Below are 16,769 nucleotides of genomic sequence, written 5' to 3' on the forward strand. Positions count from 1 at the left end.
TTCATACACAACCTTAAGCATTGTACTGTGCTGCACTTGTGTAGATATCGGTCTTAGAATTTTAAAGCAGTTCGTTGGGAAGTTGTTAAAGGTGGACACAAAAGATATAGTTTGATGACACTGTTTTTGTAGCGGCGAACAGCTGTTTCGTCAGCTGATGCGTGAGCCCGCAACCGCGGCGGCCTTGCGGCACGCATGACAACCAGCCAAACCCCGTTTGTAAATATTGTATTTTTATTATAGAGTACTTGGTAGAGCACGTCTGCACCCGTGTTCACCTAGGTAGCCCCAGATGAGTTTTATGTATAGTTCGGTATAGTTCGGCCAGCCAGTTTGCACAATCAAAAGTTTATTTATGTTTACGCATAATTACAGCGGTGAGTGCTCCCGGCTCATCAGCTGGGGTGCGAGCACGCTAATTACTCAGCTGTGTTAAATCAAGCAGAACAAAGAGACGGCACTGCAGAGCAGAGGAGTTTGGTTTCCCCACAGAGCGTGTAAAAAGTACCAACAAAGAGCTGAACGGACCGCCGGTAAAACGCTTTTTATTTTTATTTGTGGATGCGAGGTACCTGAGATGTGGGTGAAGTTGATTGTAGCGCCCGGTGCTTTGTGTAAATGTTGGCTGGTGAGGAAGAGTTGTTGTAACTTGTTTGGTCGGATAAATATTGCAGCGGTCTGCTCAATCCCAATTTAAAGTGTTTGATGTGCAGACATAACTGTGCTGGATCATTGGCTGCTAGTGTGAGCATAGGATAAACAGGTCGTTTTTTTTCCCTGCATGTTTAAGGCTGCTAAAACAGTGATTCACTGCTAAAATAATCATTTTATAGTGGATATGGGATGTAAATGTGTGTCTAAACCTGGGGGGAAATTGTTGGTTGATTAGTTATTTATTAATTTGTATGTTGGGTCTAGTAAAATGCTTAATTCATTGTTTCCATGGTTAAAAAAATGTATTTATATATATTTTGATGCATTTACATTGAAATAATTCACTTAAGTCTGTTTTAACTTAAAGGGAAAAGGTTAATCTATTTTCATGCACTTGGTTAATGGTTAATGTGAAAGGGTTTTGATAATTGATAATTATTAATTGGTATATTATAATTATGGGTTTGATAATTATTTGATTTGGTAGAACCTGGTTTTACAAAATGGTAATCATGTGGTGTTTTGTCTTTTAAGGTTTTTCACCTGCTGAGAGAGAAAAGACTGTAAAAAAGAAAAAAAGAAACTGTTTTCCTTCTTCTGCACTATTCTGGGCAAAAACCAAAGAAAAAAAAAAAAGGAAAAAAAAAAAAAAAGGATCAACGGCCTGGTCTTTGAGTGGATTCCAGCTTTTAATGTTCAGCGTTGGTACACCCCTTCAAGTGTGGGGTTAATACAGCAAGCAAGCAAAACACTTGACAGTTTTAATGTTCTTACCACAGACAGTCTCAGGATTTAAGGCTGATGTTCTCCCACTTTATTCTGTTGGACTGATTATGAGAGCTGATGGTGTTGGCTGTTGTCTGCTTAGGCAGATGATTTTCTGTAACTTTTTATGAAGTTAAACGCACGTATGCATACATATCTTTAGCACTGTCTCAGGATTTAAAGCAACAACTTTTGATTTAAAGATTATAATAAGAGCTGATGAAGCCGACTTTTCTATGCTCAGGGTATATGTTGCTGAACATGCCGTGTAAAATTTCTTGTTGGATGTTTGTGTCTGACTTTGACACATCTGTTTACTTCTGAAAGTTTTGAAAATGTTTCAGTGTGTGCTGGTTTTTGGAGTTGAATCCATTCAATCAACAGCCAAAGATGTATTCATAGGAATGAAGGCTGTAAGTTGAGGCAGTTTTTCAAATAAATGTTTTATATTCGAACAGATGAGTTGCAAGTTGATTATGTGAAGTCGAAGGAAACTGGTAAACTTGCTGTTATTAGTTTAGATAAGGGATACCATTTAAAAACACAAGTCGTTTTAATTTGAAAACTTAAGTTAGGTTGCTGCCTTAAAAACTTAAGTGAACATAACTTGAAATGTCAGTTGGTATTAATATGGTCAAAATTCTCTTAACTTAAAATTGTAAGTCTAAATTGTGTAGAACTGTATGTTTCTTTTACTAGAAAAAGCAAATTTTCTTGGATGTAAAATGTAACATAGTAAGATGTTTAAACTCAGAGTATCAAGTTTAAACACCAAATGACAATTGGTTAAACAACTTGTGTAACTTAACTTTGCGAGCTGAAACAAAGCATATCTTGATATTGAGTTAAAATAAAAACATGAGACATAAAATGAAAACTAAGAGGATAAAATGACATTTAATAAGAGACAACAGTAGTAATTTGGGAACACTTAAAATATCTGTGTACATAAAATATAGGACTATGATTATAAATACGCAGACGTGTCAGGTACAGAAATTGTGGAATTGTGTCATTGGTCAGCATAAATCATCAGATCATTCTGTGTGAGATGATTGGACGGTGGGTGGGCGAGAAGGAGAGAGACGAGGGAAGGAGAGGGCAGAGCGCGGCGCACGTGTCATTCGCTCGTCGTTAGCTGGCTTGCGTTTTGTGTGTTTTAATTGTGTAACGGAAGGACTTTTGGAAAACTGACCATCGCATGTTTACTCGCCAACTGTCTGTTGGCTGATGCAAGTGTTGGAGTGCTTTGGTGACGTCAGGGCAGAGTTTTATTCGGAAGGCCCGACGACGGAGGCGCTGACGGTCACGGACTAATTCAGCTCGTGGGTGGAGTTTGACTGCTGCTGCTGTATGGCAAGCCGTTCCTGCCAGAAATACGCCACATTCAGTCACTTTTCAACTTCATTACGGCGTAAAAAACGCCGTTTTTTTTCAGACTTTACGCCGTTTTTTACGCCGTAATGCGCAAAAAGAACGCCGCTTTTTATGCCGTAATGAAGTCCTCCAAGAACGCGCGTAAAAAACGCCGTTTTGCACATCACAACGCGCGTAAAATACGCGTAAAATACGCGCGTTTGTGCGCACCACAACGCGCGTAAAAAACGGCGTTTTCCTAGTATGATAATAATCTCCCCCCTTCTTTTCTCTCAGCCACTGAACTTGAAGCGTCTGCGCCCAATCGCTGATCAAGACAAGCAGACCAAATCAGTTCAGCACAGATCTCCTTTGTGGCATAGTTTGTCCTGACTTACCTTGTAGTTTCTCGTAGGTTAATGTTTTGGGTGATAGGCAGGAACTCTTCCATGCATATTCATTCATTCATTTATTTATTTATTTATTGGTCAATGCTTCTATGTTATTGTTGATTTTCACTGGTTTACTCCATGACCAATGAAGTGAAGAAGTGGTACAGTGGTTAGAGCTCTGGACTCTGAAACAGAGACCTTTTAGCTTGCAGGTGCGAGTGGCATTAATTACTCGAATCCTTTGTATTGTATGTATTTGTGTGGATGTAAACCCACTGACTTTGCAGCCCTGTGTTAGTAAACATGGTGGCAGAAACCTGTGTGTACTTGTACTTCCTCTCATTTCTGTCGTTGTTTAAACTCCCCTTCCATGCATTGTTAGGATATATAGACGTATATTTTGGCTACATATACATACATATGTATGTGTGTGTGTGTGTGTGTGTCCAGAGCTCTAACCGCTGTACCACCTATTCACTTCATTGGCCAGGGAGTAAACCAGTGAAAATCAACAACATAGAAGCATTGACCAAGAAAAATAAATAAACGATGCATGGAAGATGAATTTAAAATAACGACAAAGTTAATTTATGGGATGTTTTCCTGCCTATCACCCAAAATACTAACATACGAGAAACTACAAGGTAAGTCAGGACAAACTTTGCCACAAAGGAGATCTGTGCTGAACTGATTTGGTCTGCTTGTCTTGATCAGCGATTGGGCGCAGACACTTCAAGTTCAGTGGCTGAGAGAAAAGAAGGGTGGAGATTATTATCATACTAGGAAAACGCCGTTTTTCTAGTAGTTAGTTTGTCCTAACTTACCTTGTTGTTTCTCATAGGTTAATATTTTGGGCCAATGAAGTGAAGAAGTGGTACAGTGGTTAGAGCTCTGGACTTTGAAACAGAGACCTTTTAGCTTGCAGGTGCGAGTGGCATTAATTACTTGAACCCTTTGCGTTTTTGTTTTTGTTTTTGTGTGTCCAGAGCTTTTTAATGTTATCAGTATGTGAAATTTGTTTGAACCAGTCAGAGGAGAGGTGTAACTAAGTTCATCCCTATCAGGTAAACCTTCGGGTAGCTTAAACGAACCCAAGCGCCCCGTCAGTTTGTTCATAGTGATCTCCTCCATTTTAGAGAGTGACAGTGGTGGGGTGCTACAGATGTAAATCTCATAATTTAAGTTTAGACATATATGCTGAACAGTAGTTGTTTTTTGTTTGTTTGTTCTTCAGACAATCTTGTCAAGGCCATAAAACATGCTTGGTTCGTAGAGGAGGCACCAAAGCATGTTGATGCTGCACTTGGTAAGGATCAATAGTCACAACAGTTGTTCAAACATCTCTAAAAGATTGCTCAAAGGGGATTTATTTGGTTTTTCTGTTTAAAATGCATGGAGGTGGCTTTTTGTTGTAAATTGGTACTATATATATTACATTGTGTTGAGGAGCCTTTGAAGCTTTTAGATTGATTTATATTTACAAACTGGGTTCATGCCTATGTGCTGTCTGCTAACTTGGATGTCTTCCAATTTTTACAGAATTATCGTTTGGTGGATTATGGTAGTGGAAAATAGAGTTGCTAAATCAGCTCCAGACCTAAAGGCAACTGTCTTTGAACGCTCATGCATAAAATGTTGTTTCTCTTCTTCACATAACAAAAGGAATCTCAGACTGTTTTCTGGACTACTTGGTGGGTTTCTCATTGCAACGACTGGACATCGGAAGAGTGTAATTATCAACATGTCCGTGAAAGAGGTCAAGACTGCTGAAAAGACTACAAGAGGTCATCGTGTCATTCGTGTAAGTACAAATGTTCAAATGAAACAAGTGAACACAACATGCATCTATTGTTTAACAACTTAGCTAGAAACACTAATCAAATGTCTTTTTAAAATAGATTCAGGAGCACAAAACCCAGAGATACTTTGGGCAGGCAGCCATACCACTGAAACTAGAGGAGTGTGCCTGGTTCAGGCGTTACAACAGACTTTGTGGTCAAATTGAGGGAGGCTCGGAGGCATCCATGTTTTTTCATACCACTGTTGGTCCTGGCCCCACATTCAATATGTTACGTTCTTCTGTTTGCCACTTACGTAAGACACGTTTTGTTCTTTTAAAGTCTTTATTATTATTATTACAAGATGCAATATTTTTATCTTATGTACTTTATGCATGATTTCTCCCATCAGGCCAAGTGGCAGCTGGGACATAAAACATATGAGAGGGTAGCAACATTTTTTTTTTTAAATTGTATCTCTTTGGAATAGACAAAATGGTATAAACACATGGTCTCAACAGTAAAAACAAAAATAAATGCCATTCCAGTTTTTGTTTTACATACAGAAAGTGTGCGACATCAGTCGTCAGGGTTTACAAATCACAAAAATGTGCATTCAAAAATTGAAGGACAGACATTGTATGATCTTTGCAAGTCCCACTCTCTTATAACAACAGAAACTACTTGAGACTTGTGTTTAGATTGCATCAGTGGGAGTCCAGTTGTCTTCTTAAGGGCCATATTGGTAATTTGCCCAGACTAGATCGCCTAAAAACTTCCAATACAGCTTAGTGTAAGATAGGCCAGTCAACTATTTACAAAATCCATGGGGGGAGGGTGCCCCCGCCGCCGCCATAATAAAAATAATCATAAAACACCAGTCATAAATTAAATGGGTAAATTACAAAGCAACGTTACCAGTGAGATCAAATAAAGTCTGCTCTCGTGGGGGCAATGAATGAAATCCATTTATTCCAGATCTGGTAGAATTTGTCCTTTTGAAGTCTTATTTGGTAGGTTAATTTTTCCATCCTAAATATCTCCAGAATAATTCCAATCCAGTCATCTAGAGTAGGTTGAATCGGGCTCAACCATCTTCTTGTGACAGTTTTCTTACTTGCCACCAAGAGAATTTGCAGCAGCTTTATCTCTCTCCTACAATTGAAAAAAGGAACATGACCCAGGTACAATACATCAAAACTCAAGGGTATTTGAGTGTTAAAGACTGTGCTTAAAGAAACCTGGATATCCCTCCAGAAGGCTTTTAACTTGGGGCAATCCCAGAAAATATGGTAGTGGTTAGCTGCAGTCGATCCGCACTGCCTCCAACATTGCATAGCTGCCCCTTTATACCTGTCCTGATGTGGTGTCCTGAAAAACCTAATGATATTCTTCCAGCAAGGGTAGCAACATTTATGTACCATGATCCCCAAACGGCCAAAAGATTTTACAAAGGTTACTTCAGCATGAAAAATTGACAAACAGTTCTTTTGGGTTGAGTAGTATCAGTTCATGATTTTAACCTTTCATTTTACAGGGGATGACCCGACAGAGGACACAGTCCAGAGCAGAGCATTGACGATGATGGCAGTATCAAGCTATGCAGTCAAAAAAGCCAGCCCAAGATTGGTGAGAATTTTCTTCAGCAGTTTCAATCCATTCAATGATATTTGAGTCCTGAGAAAGAAAATTTACTTTTCGTCTTATCGAAAACAGATGGCGAGCTCCTCTGAAGGTGAGGGGTCAGGTGATTGGCAGTCCCCAAAGAATGGAACAGTCACACTCAGTGCACACTCCATCCATCCATCCCGGTAAGGCATATTATAAATGATTTTTTTTCTTATGCATATATATATACATATACACACATATACATGCGACATGCATTATATATTACATTATATTGAATTTCTATCCATATACAAATATTAATCTATACACATATACATATACAATCCACATATATTCATATTCATATACATATCCATACATACATACACATACGTGGGTAGGACAAAACATTTTTGTCCTACCCATGTATAAATGTATCTGGATATAAAACCATATATATATATACACACACACACATATATATATATATATATATATATATATATATGCATATATATGCATATATATATATATGCCCACACATACATATGTTAAATATTTAGGGGGAAGTTCCACAGATATATGCATATGTGATACAATACTGCACAGACATCCATATATACTTTCAGCAGTATGTAACAGGTGGGATGCCTGCCTGAAGGGAGAGCCAGAGGGAGAGAGAGAGATGTGTATATATATATATATCTATATGAGAGCACCTATATGGGGGAAGGGGGAGCCCTTGTATATAGATATGTCCATATAGATAATAATAATTCTCAATAGATAGATGTAGAAATGTAAAATCTAGAAGAAATATAATTTAAATCCACTCATATTTATATTAGGGTTAGAAATCATTTCCATAAAAAATTATAAATCATAACCCTATAAATTAGTATAGAGGGTTAGGACAAAACATTTTTGGGTTAGGTGAAGATAAAAACGTAACATCCTATTGGATGTTGTGGTGGGTGCTGGCACAGGGGAGAAGGAGAACAGTTTCATTGAAAGAGCCGTTTAAAATCCCAAGATGGTTAAGAAGGGGTCCTCCCAGAAAAAACCTTAAAGGGTGTTTCTAAAAGAATAATAGAAATTAGATAAGTAGAATAAAATGGCCGATAAGACACAGGGTGGGACCGTTATCTTAGTTTTAAGAGTGGTCCATGGCGCAGGTGGGGCAGTAAGGATGTAATATAGCTGAATTAAAACCATTTTCCTCGGCTTTAGTTTTGTTAAATTATTTTATCCCCAGAAGTTTTTAGAGAGAGAACATTAAAATGACTGTTTGTTGTTGAAAAAATATAATTCTAAATAATTTAATAAATTGTAAATGGAATCATAAAATACTGGATTGGTTAAAGGAATAGGTGCAGCAATAAGACACACACACACACACACACAGCCAATGCAGTGATTCTAAAACCGGTGTAATATGCGCCTGCCTTCTGGTCCTCGTAAGCACACGTGCAGCTGAGTTCTGTAGAAGTTGTAAACTTGTGATATTTCTTTTAGGAAGACCAGAAAGCAGGGCATTGCAATAAGCATGCATCAGCATCTCTGTGTTTGCCTGAGAGAGAAACGGGCAGACTCTATTCTTTAAATGATAAAATCCTGTTTTTGTAACATATTTAATGTGCGGAATAAAATTGAGCTCAGAGTTAAAAATTACTCCCAGATTTTTTACATGATTGGGTGGATTTTAAGACAATGTTTGCAGTTTTGGTAAAAGTTTCACTCTCTGGGCCTCAGGACCGATGATTAAAACTTCAGTTCTGTTCTGGTTGAGCTGTAGGAAGTTTTCTGCCATCCAGGATTTGATGTCTAAAATACAGTTAAAAGGGGCATCAAGTGGCCCTGTGTCATCAAGAGATATGGAAATATACAGCTGTGTATCATCAGCACAGCTGTGACAATTAAAACCATGTCTCCTGATGACACTGCCAAGTGGGAACATATAGAAATTAAAAAGAATTGGGCCTAAAATTGATCCTTGGGGCACACCACATTCTATTTCATGTATTCTCGAGGAGCGTGTATCCAAATTTACCAGGAATTTTCTCTCTGTGAGATAGGAAGTGAACCACTTAAGAACAGTGCCAGAGAGGCCAACCAGGCATCTGAGTCGACTTAAAAGAATAGTGTGATCTACTGTATTAAATACAGTGCTCAGATTTTAATCTCAGGCAGGGCTCTCAGCCTTGTAGCCTTCATTGTTTCAGGCTGATCTGGCTGGCTAGGCGGGCCAGCGGGAAGAGACTCCTGCAAAGAGGAGAGAGGAGTGACAGTGAATAAGAAGCTCATTGATCGCTAGGGTTGATTCAGCTGATCTGGCTGACTAGGCGGGCCAGCGGGAAGAGACTCCCACAAAGAGGAGAGAGAAGTGACAGTGAATAAGAAGCTCATTGATCGCTAGGGTTGATTCAGCTGATCTGGCTGACTAGGCGGGCCAGCGGGAAGAGACTCCCACAAAGAGGAGAGAGAAGTGACAGTGAATAAGAAGCTCATTGATCGCTAGGGTTGATTCAGCTGATCTGGCTGACTAGGCGGGCCAGCGGGAAGAGACTCCCACAAAGAGGAGAGAGAAGTGACAGCGAATAAGAAGCTCATTGTTTTTTGTTTTTGCCGGTGGACGTCAAAGTCTCCGGGCTGACCGCATCGGCAGTTTGGCATGTTCCACCCAACCTCTCCAAGTGTGTCCCTCCCGAAGCCCCGCGCTCGGTGGAAGAGGACAAGGTCCCCCTGGCGGACGACCATCCATCATCAATCAGTCCAGCATCTTCTGTAACTCCACCCAGAGGGTTGAGCTTTTGGCCAACAAAATCACCCAACTGGGCTACTCAACAGCCTCTGGCATCTTAGATCAAGGTGGCGTAAGGGAGGTCAGCAAATCAGATCTGTAACTGGGAATGCTTCTACATTCATGCAAAATGATGCAGGAGCACAGGAACCGCGTGTTCCACGACTTGAGGAATGGATTGTGCAGGAACCTGGTCTGCACAGACTCAGGGAATTGACATCCAGGCAGTGAATGTAGTCATCCATTTTGACTTCCCCAAAAGTGCAGAAACGTACCTGCATCACATTGGTAGATCAGGGTGTTTTAGAAGCAGTGAGCGAAGAGGGAGGAGCCCAGCGCCGAATCCCCGTCCGACCGGCGGACGTGGGAAATGTGGCGTACGGAAGACTGCCTTTGCCCGGTGTTGCTCGGGGGCCTGAGTCCTTTCACAGGAGACAGGACACCCTATAAGTACTGTACCCAAAAGATGACGTCTAAACTATGCCTGGGCAGGGCGAAGCCAGCGGGAAGAGACTCATGCAGAGGAGAGAGTAGCGAACTTTATGTTTGTCAACCACTATTGGTTCAGAAAACAGATGGTTTTATGGTGAAATCCATCCTTGCACCTAACGGCGACCTTTCTTCTGATCAGACGTGATGAGTAGAAACTGTGTTTATCAGTGTTAAAACATGAGAATGGCGACGTTTCTTCTGATTCCATTTCAAAGAAAGAAATATTGAAATTTTCATTTAGAGCCTCTTGTGTGGAAAAATAAACAAGCTCTATCTCTCCTGCACAGGCTGTAGTGGGCATAGGGCTGCTTCCCTCTTGCTTTCACACGTTTCACGTGTCTGATAAGAGTGTTTCCAAAGCAAACTGTGAACACTGCCCACCAGGTAAAAGACAGCTACTTTGTTTTTTCTGTGGTTTCAGCTCACTGACGGCCTGCAGGAGGCATGCTAGTGGAGTACATACAGTATGTGTGTCTTTGTGTGTTTGTGTATGTACCTTTGAGTGAGAATTAAAGGGTCAGTTCACTGATTTTAGGATAAAATGTTACTTTTGTAAAGGCTTCAACATCACAGGCATCTCACTGCCTTTGTGCACCCCAATCCCTATCACGAGTGGGGTTCAAGGGGTCACTTACTAGGGTTAGGGCTATACAACCACTATACAACCTGTAACTACATACTCTGAAGAAGCAAGGCGGCTAATTCAGTTAACTCTCGGTGAAGGGTAGATACACGCTGACCTTACTTCCTCTAGACAGTCAAGTTTGACCGCCTTCTCTGCGCTCCGCCAGGGCTGTGACCGACCCCGGCCGGGCCGATCAGAGGACCTCAGTATATAGACTACACAAAGATCAGAAATCTGCACAGATTGGTTTGTCAGTTCTGTTCCGGGGAATCATTATTTCTGCAATGCAATGCAGGGCTAACCCGAACCCGTGTCCGGGCCCGGGCATGCAAAATATAAGTGCATGCAAAATTGAATACAGAATTAAAGATGATGTTTTAGGCTTCACGTTTAGCCTGCAGATAACTTATTTGCTATCACTCCTCTCTCCTCCTAAAATTAAGGAGAAGCGGCGCTGGGCTCCTCTCTGTTTGCTCGCCGCTACTGAAGGAATCCTGGTTAGTTCCTTTTCCCCCCACTTAGTAATATGCTTAAATTCAGCGGGTCGTTTCGTCTGATCTGCATGCACATAAAACAGAAGTGTTCATTTATGGCGGCAGCGGTGCAACAGCTGAGCGAGCGTGCTTCACTGCTTCAAATAGATTGCTCGGTTCTGTCAGAACGCTTGTTCCAAAAAAGGGTTCACTACTTCTTTTTCTCTCTTTCACAAACTCCTCGTCATCATGTTAATGTTAATGTTAAGTACACAAAAGGTGCGAGTGTGCAAAACAAGTGTTCCCACCAATTGGAGGGAGAGACTGTGAGAACACTTCTTTTGCACACTCGCACCTTCTGTGTACTTAACATTTAAGTATACACACAGTACCATTGCATTTTATGTATATTGTATATACGTTTTAAATGCTGACTTTTTATGTCCTTTGAGTTTATCTTATTTGTGAATTTATGTTCTCTGTGAGTTTATTTTATCTAGATGTGTTTCATCTTATTTTATTTTATCTTATTTTATTATCTTTTCTTTTTCACACGGGGGTTGCAACGAAAATTTCATTGACATGGCCATGCTCGATGACAATAAAAGCAATCTTGAATCATGCAGCATTTCCTGGACGTTGCCCGGCGGGTCATGGGAATAACGCCGCCGGATCGCTAGTTGGCATCATTTATGATCAGAACTACGACGGTATCTGATCTGATCTACATCTTCAGTGCATGAATCATGCATCATGGGTACAGCTGTCAGATGTCAATGCACATGCAATGCACAACCCTTATTTCTGCAGGAATGTGTACAATCCTGCATGCACAATTCTGCATGCACAGTCCTGCATTGCATTGCACAATCCTGCATGCACAATCCTTCATGTACAGCCCTTATTTCTGCAATGCAATGCAGGTGCAATGCACAATCCTGCACAAAAAACAAAACAAAAACAAAAAGGGTTAGGGTGTGGAAACTGAATCCCACCCCCAGAGTAACAGGGGAGCGGAGGTGCACGGTCCTTCCTCCAGTAAACTGCACCCCCACGATCCCAAGAATGGCCCTGATGGCCATCAAAACGTGTGCGCGGTCTGGCAAAATCCATCAGAGTCCTGATTGTGACTCATGACTGTTTTTTATTGTGTGGGTCTATATGTTTTTAATGTGTTTTTTTTTTTTTAACTGTTTTAACTATAGAAATGAAAACAATTGTTTTTAGAAAAAGATGAAAAAAAATGATGAATGAAAAATAAAATCAAATTTTTAATGTTAAATTATTATCATTTATCAATAGAAATGTGCCCTCGCACGACGTTTCAACCCTACCGGGTCTTCTTCAGGCTAAGGCACAAACGAAAACAAAAGAAAAGGTGAGCATGTGAAAGCTACAGTGCTTGCAGACTGGCTGTATTTATAGGCTGTTCAGGTAAGTTTCATTTTCACTTTTTCCAATGTGTTTTTAAAGCCCTTATGTGTATATTAATAGATGAAATAGATGAAAAATGTGAAATTTTCAGTGAATTGTTTTTTTAATACTATGTGTGCATATTATGAAATTGTCATTATGAAATCATGAAAGAATCAAATTATTTATGTATTTATGTGGTATGTGAAGTAATAAGATGTTTTTTCTTCCCAATGTATTTTGTGATTTTTTTTTTTTTTTTCTCAATATAGGAAGGGGAGAGGGGAATGGGGGGGGGGGGGGGTTAGGTATGGGGAGGGGGAAGGTTGAGGTTAGGGACTAGGAGGGGGTTGGGGTTAGGATAGGGTAGGGTCAGGGTAAGGAAAGGGGGTTACGAACCGGTGCCCCCTCACGGGGGACCGGAAAGGCAAGGGCCATCCCCTGGGGTCCCAACCCCCGTTGACCCCAGGACCGTGTTTCATAAACATAGTTTGGGGGGAGGCGTTGCCACCTCCTGTACTGGACCTCCTTCCACTCATTCTGAGCTCCGTAGCTCATCTCAAAGTGTGTTTTTTAATATATAAAAGAATCAAAATGAAATGAATTGTATCTAAATTTAAATTAACTGTATTTTTAAATTATTTACTATTCAAATGAAAAAGAATGAAAATAAAATACAATGGTTTTAATTTTTAAAATTTAAACTTTTGTTTTTTTAAAAAGTATTTATTGATCAAAGTAGAATTGAAATGAAATAAAAATCAAGAAAGTTTAAATTACAAAAACCAATCCAAAAAACTACCTGAAAACAAAATGTGTGCCTACGCGCGACGGTTCGCCGTGGTCCGGCTTCTTCAGGTGGCACACGTAAATGAATGTATGGTGATTGGCAGTAACTGAGAGATGTTGTCTCTTCCAAAGTCAGAGCTGAAATGAGAGGGCTCTGCTGGAGCACCTCTATTTATCCCCTCCCACTTCCTTAAGTTTCACTTTTGCTTTTTTCTACTTTCTCTATTTTAACCCCATAAATACCCAATGTTTTTGGCTTTTTAAATATAAATAAATAGTATATAACCCTAATAATACATTTTAATGTATTAAATGGAAATTTAAACTTATTTATTTGATAATGTAGCTGTTATTTATTAATGGTGGCAGTGCTGAGCTCCATGGACGCAATGCACATCGCTGCGTGTTCTTCTACGCAGAGGGCAATAGTGAGTGTTCAATTTTAATTATAGAGAGATCAGCCAAAAAAAAATAAAAATAATTTTAAATTTTTTAAAAATCGAATTTGACCTTGTATTAAATATTCTTTTGTTTTTCTTGCTATTGTATTGTTGAACAGTGTGGAATTGATGAAAGCATAATTAAAAGCTTTTACAACAACTAAATGTTTCAATTAAGGTCAAAATTGAAATTTATATTTTGGGTTCATATATTTTTATTATATTGAGTCAGTGCCTCACCAGTCGTGAACCTTACCGCACGTCACTGATTGCTTCCTGAGGCATAAGTAAACAAAACGCAGCTGTATTGATTCTTTTTTTTTTTGTTTAATGTGTTCAAAATTTCAAATTAATTGCAATCATTAATACATTCATTGTCACAGCCCTAGTAATTTGAAACTTTTACATTTTTTCCTAGACCGATGTGCCATCTCCTCCCTACCCTGGTGAGGAAAATCTGGTGCAGCAACCACAAGCTTCTGTTTTGGTTGTAAAGATGGGGGTATGTTTTATACTTGACACTGGACATGACTATAGATATTGAGTAAGAACGGCTATAATGACCGATTGATGTTTTCTGTTTTTAGAGCTGCTGTAAAATGGGCAAGATGGAGATTTGTCTCACTGTTGCTTTTGTCACAGTGTCTGTGACTGTGATAGTTTCCTTTCTCATTTACCTGTTCCTGCACTATTTGAAGGACAAAGAAGTTTAAATAAAAAAAAAATCACCTGGAGGAGATTAATTATTCTGTGATTGATTACACTATTTTGTCACATAAAGTGTCACACTCGCTCCTGCTCCATCCAGAAATAATAGCCCACACCAACCGCCACCTCGCTCCTGCCCACCCCGTCCACAGTTATAATTGGTGATTCAATCACCAGAAACCTCCGGGTTTTTAACGCAGTCACGCATTGTTGCCCAAGAGCCACAGTCCCAGTTATCCTGAATAAATTGCCGAGTCTGCTGCGCTCATTGCCATTGTCCATTAAACGAGTTATAATCCACGTTGGAACAAACGACACAGCTCGGCGGGAGTCTGAGCAGACCAAGAATGATTTCAAAGATCTTTTTAGCCTTTTAAACTCCTGTGGAAAATCTATTTTTATATCCAGTCCGATCCCAACTGTGGCCCCTGGAGCAGAGCGTTTCAGCAGAATTCTCACGCTAGACTTCATTGACAACTTTAATCTATTCTGGAACCGCTTCTCTCTTTTCAGGCCCGACGGAGTCCATCTAAATAGGCTGGGTAGCCCTAAGTTAGCGACAGCACGCCGCTCTATCTGCTACCTTACGTGATTGACTGTATAAGGTAAGCCCCTCTCTCACACCTGAATCAGTAGCTCCTCTCTCTTCGTCACCGGTTCCCCCTCAGGTCACTGTCCAGACTGTACACAGTACTAACTCCCTCTGTTGGCATCCCTTGCTATACAGACCATTATAACAAACAGAGCTTCCTGTCCTCAGCACAAAGATGGTTAGTTTTTTGACCATCTTTAGATCAGAGAAGTGTTAAAGGAGTCGCCAGAGTTGACAGAGGCTGATGAGAAGCTGTATTTAACCTCAGAAAACATTCGTGGAAGGCTGAGGAAACTGTGTTTGAATCTCTCAGACTTCTACAGGAAGGACTGCTGGAATTGAGGTACTGTGGGAAAACATTACACAGCATACAATATGTTATTTTATCATTACAAATACTACTTGTGGTTGACAATAGACAAAGATAAAATCAAAATGAGTAATCCTTCCAATCTTTGCATTATAGTTACTTACACATGTATATTTTCCAAATATGGAATAAAAACCACTACTATTTCCAAGTATAAAGTCTAAAGTTCTACATACTTCAAGTATTGAATATTAATAACTAATGGTTCCAAGTTTAGCATCCACAGCCATTTATTCGAGTTTTGAAAATCAATCACTAATGCTTCCAGGAAATCTATGTATAGACTTCATTGACAACTTTAATCTATTCTGGAACCGCTTCTCTCTTTTCAGGCCCGACGGAGTCCATCCAAATAGGCTGGGTAGCCCTAAGTTAGCGACAACACGCCGCTCTATCTGCTGCCTTACGTGATTGACTGTATAAGGTAAGCCCCTCTCTCACACCTGAATCAGTAACTCCTCTCTCTTCGTCACCGGTTCCCCCTCAGGTCACTGTCCAGACTGCACACAGTACTAACTCCCTCTGTCGGCATTCCTTGCTATACAGACCATTATAACAAACAGAGCTTCCTGTCCTCAGCACAAAGGTGGTTAGTGCACTAGAAATCTACGCCGGCTGACAGTTATTCTAAACAGGCTATAGTTCACCCCCTGCTTAAAAAAACAAACCTAGACCCATCCTTGCCAGAGAATTATAGACCTATATCAAAACTTCCTTTCATCTCCAAAGTCTTAGAAAAGGTTATTCAAGAACTGTTACTTCGTGTTCATGATTTGCACAATATAGCCGACAAATTCCAATCAGGATTCCGCAAACTCCACTCCACTGAAACAGCTCTTCTTAAGGTCTCTAATGACATTTTAATGGCTGCTGATACTGGTCACTGTTCTGTTTTGATTTTATTAGATCTTAGCTCAGCATTTGATACTGTGGACCACCACATTTTAATTCACAGGCTAAAACACCTAGTGGGCATTTCAGGTATTGCATTAGAGTGGTTTAAATCATACTTGGCTGATAGAACACACTCTGTCTCTGCTAACGGTTTTACTTGAGACGCTGCTGTGCTGGCATGTGGTGTTCCTCAAGGCTCAGTCTTGGGACCAATTTTATTCTCTATTTATATGCTTCCACTCAGTCTAATTATTAGTTCTTTCCCTAACATCTCCTACCATCTGTATGCTGATGACATTCAGCTATACTTCTCATTTAAACCTGCTGAGATTGACAACCTATCTATGTTAAATGACTGTTTATGGGAAATTAGGCAATGGATGGCAAATAACTTGCTTCAGCTGAATGATGATAAGACTGAGGTCATGATCTTTGCCCCTGATAAATTTCAAGTCCCTATTAACGAGAAACTTGGTGCCCTATCCCGTTCTACTTGCTCCAACATACAAAACCTTGGTGTAATTTTTGACCAGTCAATAAGCTTTGATAGTCACATTAAGGCACTGACTAAATCTACTTTTCTTTCATTTAAGAAACATAGCTAAATTAATGTCTGT

At 39.9% G+C, this 16,769-nt stretch overlaps 1 protein-coding gene and 2 long non-coding RNA genes across 3 annotated transcripts in view; all 3 read left to right on the plus strand.

Annotated features, from left to right (window-relative positions):
• Positions 1 to 16,769, plus strand: part of LOC143315640 (uncharacterized) — a 105,442-nt gene that overhangs the window by 49,114 nt on the left and 39,559 nt on the right.
• LOC143316189 (uncharacterized) lies at positions 4,357 to 6,550 on the plus strand. Its single transcript, XR_013076262.1, has 3 exons — positions 4,357 to 4,473; positions 4,830 to 4,968; positions 6,483 to 6,550. It is a non-coding gene; the product is annotated as an uncharacterized LOC143316189 (long non-coding RNA).
• LOC143316136 (uncharacterized) lies at positions 13,860 to 15,998 on the plus strand. The gene is made up of 3 exons (XR_013076256.1): positions 13,860 to 14,090; positions 14,810 to 14,901; positions 15,591 to 15,998. It is a non-coding gene; the product is annotated as an uncharacterized LOC143316136 (long non-coding RNA).

The sequence above is a fragment of the Chaetodon auriga genome, chromosome 23, assembly GCF_051107435.1.
Source record: "Chaetodon auriga isolate fChaAug3 chromosome 23, fChaAug3.hap1, whole genome shotgun sequence".
NCBI lineage: Eukaryota > Metazoa > Chordata > Actinopteri > Chaetodontiformes > Chaetodontidae > Chaetodon > Chaetodon auriga.